This window comes from Saccoglossus kowalevskii, chromosome 2, assembly GCF_978046115.1.
Source record: "Saccoglossus kowalevskii chromosome 2, keSacKowa6.1, whole genome shotgun sequence".
Taxonomy (NCBI): Eukaryota; Metazoa; Hemichordata; class Enteropneusta; family Harrimaniidae; genus Saccoglossus; species Saccoglossus kowalevskii.
In genome coordinates, this window is record NC_140642.1 from 704,619 (window position 1) to 716,745 (window position 12,127).

Sequence of the window (12,127 nt, forward strand, 5' to 3'; positions counted from 1 at the left end):
ATGCAGAAAAGCATCGAAAGCCTAATAATAATAAATATAGCTGCAAGCAGCGATTACCGGCTTTTGATGCTATGCCTGAGTTAGCGCTGAATTGCATTCATGCAAGAGAATTATGACATTACACTTCTGTAATATCTAGGGTAATGGAGACATGTACGGTGATTATTTTACTATATACTGTAGGCATATTGATCACAATGTATGTTGATCTAGTCACAGCATGGTGAATTGATTACACTAGATGAATCATATGACCATATATGGTCATTGAACATGTTAGCAATTTATCTTGTTCAATGCCTTCAATATAGGATTGATTCCATGTTTGTACTTGCAATAGTGCCTGAGATATTAGTGATATGCACATTTAATGAGTTCTATGACCATATATGGTCATTGAACATTTTAGCCATTTCTTATTTCCAATGCCTTCAATATAGCATTGGTTCCGTGTTTATACTTGCAATAGTGCCTAAGATATTCGGGATATGCATATTTAATGAGTTCTATGACCATATATGGTCAGTGAACATTTTACCCATTTCTCTTGTCCATTGCCTTCAATATAACGCTATTCCCATGTTTGTATATGCAATAGTGTTTGAGAATTTAGAGACATGCATATTTAATGAGTTCTATGACCATATATGGTCAACAAATATTTTAGACAATTCTCTTGTCCATTGCCTTCAATATAACATTAGTTCCATGTTTCTACATGGAATAGTACTTGAGATATTTGAGACTTGCATATTTAATGAGGTCATATGACCATATATGGTCATTTAATGTGTTAGTCACATCTCTTATCACATAGCTTCAATATTGCACTGGTTGCATGTACCTATCTGCAATAGTGCTTGAGATATTTCAAACAGAATGTACAGGGCCCTCCCGCCTTTCCCATGATGCTTTGCATGGTACAATAAAAAAATGTGAAAAAACATTCTAAAATCATTTTCTAAAAAACGGCTCGTCGCCTGGAGAAACCGTTTGGAAAAATAAATACTATGGCACTTGATCTTTCAAAATATATGCAGGGTTAGTGAATTAGTCAAAAAATATGCAAATGAGATGCAAAACAAAATTTCTGAAAATTCTAGTAAAAAAAGTCACGTGACCGCTAAAGTTTTTTTTGATGATATTTTTAGCCCTTGTTCCACTGCTGCTACCATAAAAAACTGGGAGCACTCAGACCCTCAGAAAGGTGTGCAATTCGGCATTGAATATTTCGCCTTTAATCCAAGATGGCGGTCGAATGACGTCACATATCGAAAATCGAAAACCTTGACGTTTTAGAGAATTGCATATAAATTATTTCTGTAAAGTATCAGGTCAAGTGGATAACCTGTCTTCGAGCAGAAGAGTTTTAAAAAACGGCAGAATAAGAATAATAATAATAATAATAAATATAGCTGCAAGCAGCGATTACCGGCTTTCGATGCTATGCCTGAGTTAGCGCTGAATTGCATTCATGCAAGAGAATTATGACATTACACTTCTGTAATATCTAGGGTAATGGAGACATGTACGGTGATTATTTTACTATATACTGTAGACATATTGATCACAATGTATGTTGATCTAGTCACAGCATAGTGAATTGATCACACTATATGAATCATATGACCATATATGGTCATTGAACATGTTAGCAATTTATCTTGTTCAATGCCTTCAATATAGGATTGATTCCATGTTTGTACTTGTAATACTGCATGAGATATTAGTAATATGCATATTTAATGAGTTCTATGACCATATATGGTCATTGAACATTTTAGCTATTTCTCTTGTCCAATGCCTTCAATATAGCATTGGTTCCATGTTTGTACTTGCAATGGTGCCTAAGATATTAGGGATATGCATATTTAATGAGTTCTATGACCATATATGGTCATTGAACATTTTAGCTATTTCTCTTGTCCAATGCCTTCAATATAGCAATGGTTCTATGTTTGTACTTGCAATAGCGCCTAACATATTCGGGATATGCATATTTAATGAGTTCTATGACCAAATATGATCATTGAACATTTTAGCTATTTCTCTTGTCCAATGCCTTCAATATAGCATTGGTTCCATGTTTGTACTTGCAATGGTGCCTAAGATATTAGGGATATGCATATTTAATGAGTTATATGACCATATATGGTCATTGAACATTTTAGCTATTTCTCTTGTCCAATGCCTTCAATATAGCAATGGGTCTATGTTTGTACTTGCAATAGCGCCTAACATATTCGGGATATGCATATTTAATGAGTTCTATGACTATATATGGTTAACAAATATTTTGGTCAATTCTCTTGTCCATTGTCTTCAATATAACGTTAGTTCCATGTTTGTACATGGAATGGTACTTGAGATATTAGAGACTTGCATATTTAATGAGGTCACATGACCATATATGGTCATTTAATGTGTTAGTCACATCTCTTATCCCATAGCTTCAATATTGCACTGAGTGCATGGGCCTATCTGTGATAGTGCTTGAGATATTTCAAACAGAATGTACAGGGCCCTTTCCCATGATGCTTTGCATGGTACAATTAAAAAAATGTGAAAAAACATTCTAAAATCATTTTCTAAAAAACGGCTCATCGCCTGGAGAAGCCGTTTGGAAAAATAAATACTATGGCACTTGATCTTTCAAACTTATACAGGGTTAGTGGATTAGTCAAAAATTATGCAAATGAGATACAAAACAAAAATTTTGAAAATTCTAGTAAAAAAAGTCACGTGACCGCTAAAGTTTTTTTTAATGGAATTTGTAGCCTTTATACCACTGCTGCTACCATAAAAAACTGGAAGCACTCAGACCCTCAGAAAGGTGTGCAATTCGGCATTGAAAATTTCGCCTTTAATCCAAGATGGCAGCCGAATGACGTCACATATCGAAAATCGGAAACTTTGACGTTTTAGAGAAATGTCTATAGATTATCTCTGTAAAGTAACAGGTCAAGTGGGTAACCCGTCTTCGAGAAGAAGAGTTTTAAAAAAACGGCAGAATAAGAATAATAATAATAATAAACATTACAATAACAAAAGGCTTTCGATGCTGAAATGCATCGAAAGCCTAATAATAAACTTTACAATTACAAAAGGCTTTCGATGCGGAAAAGCATCGAAAGCCTAATAATAATAATAAACTTTACAATTACAAAAGGCTTTCGATGCGGAAAAGCATCGAAAGTCTAATAAAAAAAATAATAATAATAAACATTACAATAACAAAAGGCTTTCGATGCTGAAATGCATCGAAAGCCTAAATATAGCTGCAAGCAGCGATTACCGGCTTTCGATGTTATGCCTGCATTAGCGCTGATTTGCATTCATGCAACAGTTATGACATTACACTTCTGTAATATCTAGGGTAATGGAGACATATACTGTGATCCGTTTACTATATACTGTAGGCAAATTGATCACAATGTATGTTGATCTAGTCACAGTATGGTGAACTGATTACACTATGTGAATTATATGACCATATATGGTCATTGAACATGTTAGCAATTTATCTTGTTCAATGCCTTCAATATAGCATTGTCTCCATGTTTGTACTTGCAATAGTGCCTGAGATATTAGTAATATGCACATTTAATGAGTTCTATGACCATATATGGTCATTGAACATTTTAGCCAGTTCTTGTGTACAATGCCTTCAATATGGCGTTATTTTCAAATCTCTAACTTCAATAGTGATCGAGATATTATAGATATGCATATTTAATGAGTTCTATGACCATATATAGTCATTGAACATTTTAGCCATTTCTTATTTCCAATGCCTTCAATATAGCATTGGTTCCATGTTTGTACTTGAGATAGTGCCTAACATATTAGGGATATGCATATTTAATGAGTTCTATGACCATATATGGTCATTGAATATGTTAGCAATTTATCTTGTTCAATGCCTTCAATATAGCATTGTCTCCATGTTTTTACTTGCAATAGTGCAAGATATTAGTAATATGCATATTTAATGAGTTCTATGACCATATATGGTCATTGAACATTTTAGCCATTTCTTGTGTACAATGCCTTCAATATGGCGTTATTTTCAAATCTCTAACTTCAATAGTGATCGAGATATTATAGATATGCATATTTAATGACTTCTATAACCATATATAGTCATTGGACATTTTAGCCATTTCTTATTTCCAATGCCTTCAATATAACATTGGTTCCATGTTTGTACTTGCAATTGTGCCTAAGATATTAGGGATATGCATATTTAATGAGTTATATGACCATATATGGTCATTGAACATTTTAGCTATTTCTCTTGTCTAATGCCTTCAATATAGCAATGGTTATATGTTTGTACTTGCAATAGCGCCTAACATATTAGGGATATGCATATTTAATGAGTTCTATGACCATATATGGTCAAACGAATATTTTAGTAAATTCTCTTGTCCATTGCCTTCAATATAACGTTAGTTCCATGTTTGTACATGGAATAGTACTTGAGATAGTAGAGACTTGCATATTTAATGAGGTCACATGACCATATATGGTCATCCAATGTGTTATTTACATCTCTTATCCCAGTGCTTCAATATTGCACTGGTTGCATGTACATATCTGTGATAGTGCTTGAGATATTTCAAACAGAATGTACAGGGCCCTCCCCCCTTTCCCATGATGCTTTGCATGGTACATTTAAAAAATGTGAAAAAACATTCTAAAATCATTATCTAAAAAACGGCTCATCGCCTGGAGAAGCCGTTTGGAAAAATAAATACTATGGCACTTGATCTTTCAAAATATATGATGGGTTAGTGAATTAGTCAAAAAATATGCAAATGAGATGCAAAACAAAAATTTTGAAAATTCTAGTAAAAAAAGTCACGTGACCGCTAAAGTTTTTTTTGATGCTATTTGTAGCCCTTGTTCCACTGCTGCTACCATAAAAAACTGGAAGCACTCAGACCCTCAGAAAGGTGTGCAATTCAGCATTGAAAATTTCGCCTTTAATCCAAGATGGCGGTCGAATGACGTCACATATCGAAAATCGGAAACTTTGACGTTTTAGAGAATTGCATATAGATTGTGTCTGTAAAGTCTCGAGTAAAGTGGACAACCCATCTTCGAGAAGAAGAGTTTTAAAAAAACGGCAGAAAAAGAATAAGAATAATAAACATTACAATAACAAAAGGCTTTCGATGCTGAAATGCATCGAAAGCCTAAATATAGCTGCAAGCAGCGATTACCGGCTTTCGATGCTATGCCTGCATTCGCGCTGAATTGCATTTATGCAACAGAGTTATGACATTACACTTCTGTAATATCTAGGGTAATAGAGACATGTACTGTGATTCGTTTACTATATATTATAGGGAAATTGATCACAATGTATGTTGATCTAGCCACAGCATGGTGAACTGATTGCACTATATGAATGATATGACCATATATGGTCATTGAACATTTTAGCTACTTCTCTTGTCCAATGCCTTCATTATAGCATTGGTTCCATGTTTGTACTTGCAATAGTGCCTAAGACATTAGGGATATGCATATTTAATAAGTTCTATGACCATATATGGTCATTGAATATTTTAGCTATTTCTCTTGTCCAATGCCTTTAATATAGCATTGGTTCCATGGTTGTACTTGCAATAGTGCCTAAGATATTAGGGATATGCATATTTAATGAGTTATATGACCATGTATGGTCATTGGACATTTTAGCTATTTCTCTTGTCCAATGTCTTCAATATAGCAATGGTTCTATGTTTTACTTGCAATGGCGCCTAACATGTTAGGGATATGCATATTTAATGAGTTCTATGACCATATATGGTCAACGAATATTTTGATCAATTCTCTTGTACATTGCCTTCAATATAATGTTAGTTCCATGTTTGTACATGGAATAGTACTTGAGATAGTAGATACTTGCATATTTAATGAGGACACATGACCATATATGGTCATCCAATGTGTGAGTTACATCTCTTATCCCATTGCTTCAATATTGCACTGGTTGCATGTACCTATCTGTGATAGTGCTTGAGATATTTCAAACAGAATGTACAGGGCCCTCCCCCTTTCCCATGATGCTTTGCATGGTACATTTAAAAAATGTGAAAAAACATTCTAAAGTCATTTTCTAAAAAAACGGCTCATCGCCTGTAGAAGCCGTTTTGAAAAATAAATACTATAGCACTTGATCTTTCAAAATATATGCAGGGTTAGTGAATTAGTCAAAAAATATGCAAATGAGATGCAAAACAAAAATTTTGAAAATTCTAGTAAAAAAAGTCACGTGACCGCTAAAGTTTTTTTTGATGATATTTGTAGCCCTTGTTCCACTGCTGCTACCATAAAAAACTGGGAGCACTCAGACCCTCAGAAAGGTGTGCAATTTGGCATTGAAAATTTCGCCTTTAATCCAAGATGGCGGCCGAATGACGTTACATATCGAAAATCGGAAACTTTGACATTTTAGAGAATTGCATATAGATTGTGTCTGTAAAGTATCAGGTCAAGTGGGAAACCCGTCTTCGAGAAGAAGAGTTTTAAAAAACGGCAGAATAAGAATAAGAATAAATATAGCTGCAAGCAGCGATTACCGGCTTTCGATGCTATGCCTGCGTTAGCGCTGAATTGCATTCATGCAACAGTGTTATGACATTTCACTTCTGTAATATCTGGGGTAGTGGAGACATGTACTGTGATTCGTTTACTATACACTGTAGGCAAATTGATCGCAATGTATGTTGATCTAGTCACAGTGTGGTGAACTGATTACACTATATGAATTATATGACCATATATGGTCATTGAACATGTTAACAATTTATCTTGTTCAATGCCTTCAATATAGCATTGTCTCCATGTTTGTACTTGCAATGGTGCCTAAGATATTAGGGATATGCATATTTAATGAGTTCTATGACCATATATGGTCATTGAACATTTTAGCCATTTCTTGTGTACAATGCCTTCACTATGGCGTTATTTTCAAATCTCTAACTTCAATAGTGATCGAGATATTATAGATATGCATATTTAATGACTTCTATGACCATATATAGTCATTGGACATTTTAGCCATTTCTTATTTCCAATGCCTTCAATATAGCATTGGTTCCATGTTTGTACTTGAGATAGTGCCTAAGATATTAGGGATATGCATATTTAATGAGTTCTATGACCATATATGGTCACTGAACATTTTAGCTATTTCCCTTGTCCAATGCCTTCAATATAGCAATGGTTCTATGTTTGTACTTGCAATAGCGCCTAACATATTCGGGATATGCATATTTAATGAGTTCTATGACCATATATGGTCAACAAATCTTTTGGTCAATTCTCTTGTCCATTGTCTTCAATATAACGTTAGTTCCATGTTTGTACATGGAGTGCATGGGCCTATCTGTGATAGTGCTTGAGATATTTCAAACAGAATGTACAGGGCCCTCCCCCCTTTCCCATGATGCTTTGCAAGGTACAATTAAAAAAATGTGAAAAAACATTCTAAAATCATTTTCTAAAAAACGGCTCGTCGCCTGGAGAAGCCGTTTGGAAAAATAAATACTATTGCACTTAATCTTTCAAAATATATAATAATAATAATAATAATAATAATAATAAACATTACAATTACAAAAGGCTTTCGATGCTGAAATGCATCGAAAGCCTAATAATAATAATAATAAACTTTACAATTACAAAAGGCTTTCGATGCGGAAAAGCATCGAAAGCCTAATAATAAACTTTACAATTACAAAAGGCTTTCGATGCGGAAAAGCATCGAAAGCCTAATAAGCAACCTAAAAAATGGAAAATCACCCGGAATAGATAAAATCACCAATGAAATGATAAAAGCAAGTAGAAATATACTGATAAATGAAATCCAAACACTGTTTAATCTAATATTGGAAAGTGACCATTTTCCTAGCTGTTGGGATATGGGAATAATAACCCCAATCCATAAAAAAGGGGATAAAACAGACCCCAACAATGACAGAGGCATAACCCTGGTAAATACCATGAGTAAATTATTTACACTTGTTCTAAAACAGAGACTCCTTGAAGCATTGACAAGGAAAAAATTATAATTAAAGAATAGATTGGTTTCCTACCTAAATTTTTGTACAAGTGATCATATTTTTGTTCTTAACCAGCTACTTACAAAATATTTATGCAAAGGAAAATATATTTTTGCTTGTTTCGTTGACCTATAGAAAGCTTTCGACTCCATATGGCATGAGGATCTTATGTTTAAACTTGTCCAAAATGGCATTACTGGAAAATTCTACAAAATCATTAGATCAATATATTCAAATTCCACAGGATGTGTAAAAGTAAAAGAAGGCCTATATAAGCAATTTCCAATCCAGAAAGGTATTAGACAAGGTGATGGACTAAGTCCTTTGCTATTCAATATATACATAAACGACATCAAAAGACACATTGATCTATCACAAAATGACCCACCAACTCTACTAGACAGTCAGTTGTCATGTCTTTTATACGCAGATGATCTTCTTTTGCTGTCAAAGTCACACACTGGATTACAAAATGCATTAAACGCACTTGAGATTTATTGAAAAAAATGGCAACTAGAGATAAACATCTCAAAATCAAAAACTATCATTTTCAATAAATCATGGAAAAGTCTAAACAAGTTCAAATTTTATGTAAATAAAAAAGAACTTGAAAAAGTTTCTTCTTATACATATCTGGGTATCAAAATTAATTCCACAGGAAAATTCATAAAGCCCAAATTGACTTGAAAAACAGAGCAATGAAAGCTCTATTCAGTCTAAAACAGCAATTATATTCAGAAACAAATATCCCAGTAAAAATATATCTAAAGATGTTTGATGCAGTGGTCAAACCAATTTTGCTTTACTGCTCTGAGGTTTGGTCATGCGATAACATCAAACAATTGTCAAACATATCAAACTGCACAACACCAGCAGAAAAACTCCACCTGAAATTCTGTAAATTTCTTCTGAAAGTTGGCTGTAAAGCCACAAATATTGGTAGTTTAATGGAACTGGGTCGCTACCCACTGCTCTTAGCAAGCCTGACATAAATGTTTAAATACTGGCTGAAAATTGCTAATTGTTCACTTGTGCCTGCACAAGTGTGAGTTTCTAAAAACATGGAACCCTTGAGCTTGGTACATTTTAGGATTCTGGTTCCTCCGCTCTCAGCCAATCACAGCCTGTTTATTTCGACCAATCAGTTCACATTTTTGTCAACCAATCAGCTTCTTTTCGCCAGCCAATCATAGCCAGCTTGTGCACGCGGACTGTAGCGTCCCTACCTCATTTGTTTTCTTTTGTTCAGCAGTTTTCATTCATTGTTTTTTACGTGTCACTGCTCAAGCATTGTATTCTCTTCGCTCGTTATCCCACCACCATCCCCTTCGTCCCCCTCTTTTTTTTGGCTAGCTTCTTCCCACCAGCCTGGGCATTGGATTTCATCCTGACCCCCATTTCAAGGTCGGGCAGCCTCATACAGGTTTTCCCCCTCCTTCTTTTGGATCCCGAAATCCTTTGCTCAGGGGGGCACGTGCTGCCTTGGTGGGTAGAAGTGGGCCCCCTGCCCAATTTTGTAGTTTCTTATGAACTGTATATTTTTAAACTGTAATTTTATTAGTTTTGTAGTTTGTGTATGTATGTAAGTCGTTTTTTGCTCTATAAACTTGTCTTTGCCTTTTACTTGTTTACCGTGTGGAATGTCTTTACAAATAAACCGGAAAATACACTGGTCAATGAATGTTACAGACTATGTGTAAAAACTGATGAAACAGGCACCTACAACTGGGTATCAAGTATTAAACGTCTACTCAAATTATTAAACATGAGTGACGTATGGAATAAAAGCAGTGATAACCATGACAATCTAATCTTTAGATTTAAAGAAAACTGCAACTGCTATATCAAAAAAATGTCAAGGAATCACTACATGATGATAACAAAGGCGGAAACCACAAAAATAAACTACGAACCTATAGAGAAATAAAACAAGATTTCACCTTTGAAAATTATCTGGAAACTATTAATCCAAAACACAGGTCGGCGATGACCAAGCTAAGAATCAGTGCACATACACTGCAAATAGAAACAGGAAGACACAAAAATATTGATCTGAACAAAAGAACATGCTTAATATGCAACAATGGTCAGATCGAAAATGAAACACACTTCCTTATACAATGCAATTACTACAAAAAAGAGAGAGATGACCTCTTCAATAAACACAACATACTCCATGACAATTACTGACTATGAAAATTTTATAAACATACTAAAACTAAAAGATAATCAAATATTGAAAGAGTTAAGCAAATTTATTTACCATTGCTTTATTATGAGGGAAGACAGTTTTAAAAAAAGATTACCAGCTGCCTCACAACAAAGAAACACTATTTTCTGTTTTTACTATACATGTCTTTATAAATTATCTTCTTTTCTCTAACTGTTATGTATTCTAGTAGTTTTAGTTATATCTGTAATTTTGTTTTGTCATTATTTTTATATACATTACCTTTATTGTATTTATCAATACCCCATTGTGGATACGATTTCAATAAAGTTATTATTATTACCATCTCAATGTCATAGTTTTCATATCGATAGGATGGGCTTAGCAACTAAAATGTTCCCAATGCAGAATTTCTTGTGATAAATAACGCTTTGCTTCAAGGATCCTTACATAATATGTCTATTTTAAACAACTCACATAATTTACGAAAACGGATCATATTATCTATGAACAGGTGAACGGGATAGCTGACAAGTAGGATGGATGCTACAACTGTGGCAACGTTCAAAGTACTGGATCGTACCTTTTAAAAGGTACAGCCCGAACTTTCACCCGTGCTTGATAAATGTTAGTACATTGAACTAATATCACCAATTCTCTAAAAATTCACAAATATAAAAACGTGCAATGCCGTGCCTTCATAGAGGATGCAAGGTGCCTCCCTGCTGTTTTTAACCAATAGCCCAGAAATGCTGAAATGCCGCTGTCAACAAAGATAAAAATGGTAATCAAAGAAAGCTTAGAAAGAACTCCCATGTGCTGAGAGTATTGGAGACACATTAAATATAATTCGAAATTACTTAGCTGAAAACTAATTATGCAAATCAGAAAATTAATATGAACAGATTTGAGTGTAAAACTAATGAGGTCTGCGCAGAAAACAGAACAGAAAATCTATGTTTCCAAGTTTAATTGAAATGTGATTAGAACCAAAAAATTATGAGTTATTATGCTTATTAGGGAATTAATATGAACAGATTTTTACCCCAAACTAATTAGGTTTGTACATTGTCCTAGAGCATCTTTGTACTAAGTTTCATTGAAATGGAATAATTAGTACTTTAGATATCAGTGTGAAAGCTTAAAATTGGTTAATTATGCAAATTAGGTAATTACTATGTACAGATTTTCGCCCACAATTATCCAGGTCTGTCTATTGTCCTACAGCATCCATGTACATTCATTGATATGTGATGTTTAGTACCTGAGATATCAGTGTGAAAGTTGGTTAATTATGCAAATTAGGTGATTAATATGCACAAATGTTTACCGGAAACTAATTGAGTCTGCATAATTCTAGATTCATTGAAATGTGATGATTAGTACTTTAGATATCAGTAGAAAAGCTGAAAATTAATGTGCAAATTAGTTAATTAATATGCACAATTATTTGCCCTAAAACTAATCAGGTCTCTGCATAGTCCTAAAGGATCTATGTACCAAGTTTCATTGAAATGCGATGATTAGTACTTGAGATACCCGTGGAAAAGCTGAAAATTAACTAATTATGCAAATTAGGTGATTAATATGCACAAATATTTATTGGAAACAATCAATTTCTGCATAGTCCTTGAGTATGTAAGTACCAAATTTCATTGAAATGTAATGCTCATTACTTATATCAAATGCTGAAAATTAATTAATTATGCAAATTAGGTAATTAATATGTAATGATAATACCATAAAAACTATCAGGTCTGTACAGTGTCATATGACATCTATGTACCAAGTTTCATTGAAATGTGATGATTAGTACTTATATCAAATGCTGAAAATTAATTATTTATGCAAATTAGGTAATTAATATGTACTGATATTA